The sequence below is a fragment of the Octodon degus genome, unplaced genomic scaffold (assembly GCF_000260255.1).
Source record: "Octodon degus isolate 3935 unplaced genomic scaffold, OctDeg1.0 scaffold00110, whole genome shotgun sequence".
Lineage (NCBI taxonomy): Eukaryota > Metazoa > Chordata > Mammalia > Rodentia > Octodontidae > Octodon > Octodon degus.
In genome coordinates this window covers 7,927,845-7,930,218 of record NW_004524686.1, presented here as the reverse complement: position 1 = coordinate 7,930,218, position 2,374 = coordinate 7,927,845, and the positions used below count along the sequence as shown (strand labels likewise).

The window sequence follows — 2,374 nt, the reverse complement described above, 5'->3', positions numbered from 1 at the left end:
GATTAAAGATGTATAGCTTACTTCCTTTTAAAACACAAGGTGAAGTTGTTCTTATGAATGTCCTACATAGAGGACTAAAGAATATTGTGGGGTTTATCACATTGACTGTAATAATTATGCATTTACATTTTAAGTAACGTTTTAAAATATACATTTAGTACAGGGTCTACAAAGTCTCACTACACAGATTGGACTCATAGTGATCCTCCTGTTTTCAGCCTCCCAAGCATTGCTATTACAGGCACTTGCCACCACGCCCAGTCTCAGTGTCTCAACATGACCTGGGGGCAGGGCTGGCACAGCACATTGACAATCGAACTCCAGTCCCTGTGTCTGCCTAAGCATGCACTTTAATCTCTTGAGCTAACTGGCCAGCCCTTAAATAATAAGATTTTTAAAATCTTTAATATTGGTGGGCCGGGGGTATAGCTCAGTGGCATGAGCATCTGCCTGGCAAGTTCAAGGTCCTGAGTTCTATCTCTAGTACTGCAAAGATCTTTAGTATTGGAGAGTTCACCTAGCCACTATGCTAGAGCTTTGGATATAGACAGACAAATAGCTGGCCTCAAACATGAGAACTCAATATACAGAATCACAAAAAGACAATACATTGTACGTCTATTTCTACCACCTTGGCCTTTGCTTAATTTTTAGCAAACATTTCACACCTATGCGTGCTTATAAATCTCTGTATAGATGACTAATCTTTTTATTATATGTTACCAGTTGTATCTTAAGCACACTTATATAACAAGAAAGTCTAAGTAGTAAGAAAGCTGCAATCATGCCTTTGCAATTTCTGCTGTTCTCTGTTGTTTTGTGCAGCACACAGTTTTACTTGCCATCATTTTCTATTATTTATTTATTTTTGTATTTTTAGGGAAGAGTCTACAGGGTGTTCAGAGTCTTACTACTAGATCAGACTCATAGTGATCCACCTGTTTATAGCCATCCCAAAAGCTGGCACTGCAGGTACAAGCCACCATGCCCAGTCTCAATTGCTGTCTCAGTGAGTCCTGGGGGTGGGGCTGGCAAGCAGGGGTGGGGATCGAACCCCGACCCCTGCACCTGCTTGCAGGTGCATTTTCCATTATTAACAAACTATTTTAGGCTTCATATTTCCGGTAAAAAGAAAACAATCTTTGCTTGATTTCTATTTTTTAAAGACAATAAATATAGAAAAAAAAAAAACGATACAGAATTTCACTGAAAAAATGATAAGAATTCAATAATGATTGTTATATTGCATATTGTTATCTTCATATTAGTTATTTAGATTACCAGATGTAAATATGCAAAATTGGTCAGAAAAAGTAAAAAGAGGTTCTCCGCCGAGCGTCGCCCCGGCCTCCTGCTTCAACAGTGCTTGAACGGAGCCTGGCCCTCGCCCGCCCTCGCCGCCTCCGCACCGCCTCTGCAGCCCAGCCTCGCCCGCCGCCTCCATGACGACCGCCTCACCCGCGCAAGTGCGCCAGAACTACCACCAGGACGCCCAGGATGCCATCATCCGCCAGATCACCCTGGAGCTCTACGCCTCCTACGTCTACCTGTCCATGTTTTACTACTTTGACCCCGATGATGTGGCTTTGAAGAACTTCGCCAAATACTTTCTTCACCAATCCCATGAGGAGAGAGAACACGCTGAGTTGATGAAGCTGCGGTACCAGCGCAGTGGCCGGATCTTCCTTCAAGATATCAAGAAACCAGACCGTGATGACTTGGAGAATGGGCTGAACGCGATGGAGTGCGCGCTGCACTTGGAGAAGAGTGTGGATCAGTCCCTCCTGGAGCTGCACAAGCTGGCCACTGATAAGAACAACCCCTATCTGTGTGACCTCATCGAGATGCACTACCTGGATGAGCAGGTGAAGGCCATCGAAGAGCTGGGTGACCACGTGACCAAGCTGCGCCAAATGGGAGCCCCTGAGTCTGGCATGGCGGAGTACCTCTTTGACAAGCATACCCTGGGGGACAGTGACAATGAGAGCTAATGTCACCAAGACAGCACATGCATGTTAGGGCTACCTTAACCTTTTCTATAAACTGTACCAGAACATCTCCTTAAGTTCTTTAATTCCTTCAAATAAAGAAATTTGGTACCTGGATAAAAAAAAAAAGAAAAGAAAAAGAAAACAGAAGTATTTAAACATTAATTGTTCCTTTCAATAGACTAGTAGAAATTAGCATTAAAATTATCCAAGTTATCCTGCTTTATATACACATGTATTTTTCCCTGTCTTCTTTCTTTTCTCCTTTCCCTCATCCCAGTTGTACTGATTCCTAAAAAAATAGGATTATAGGTTCCACCCAATAAACCTATTCCCCTGCTGAGTATTTTCCTAAATGAACTGAAAACATGACACTACAGCTATAG

At 42.8% G+C, this 2,374-nt stretch overlaps 1 pseudogene; it reads left to right on the top strand.

The window, feature by feature from the left end:
* The first annotated feature begins 1,328 nt into the window (after positions 1-1,328).
* On the top strand, positions 1,329-2,075 carry LOC101569114 (annotated as a pseudogene).
* Positions 2,076-2,374: the final 299 nt, after the last annotated feature.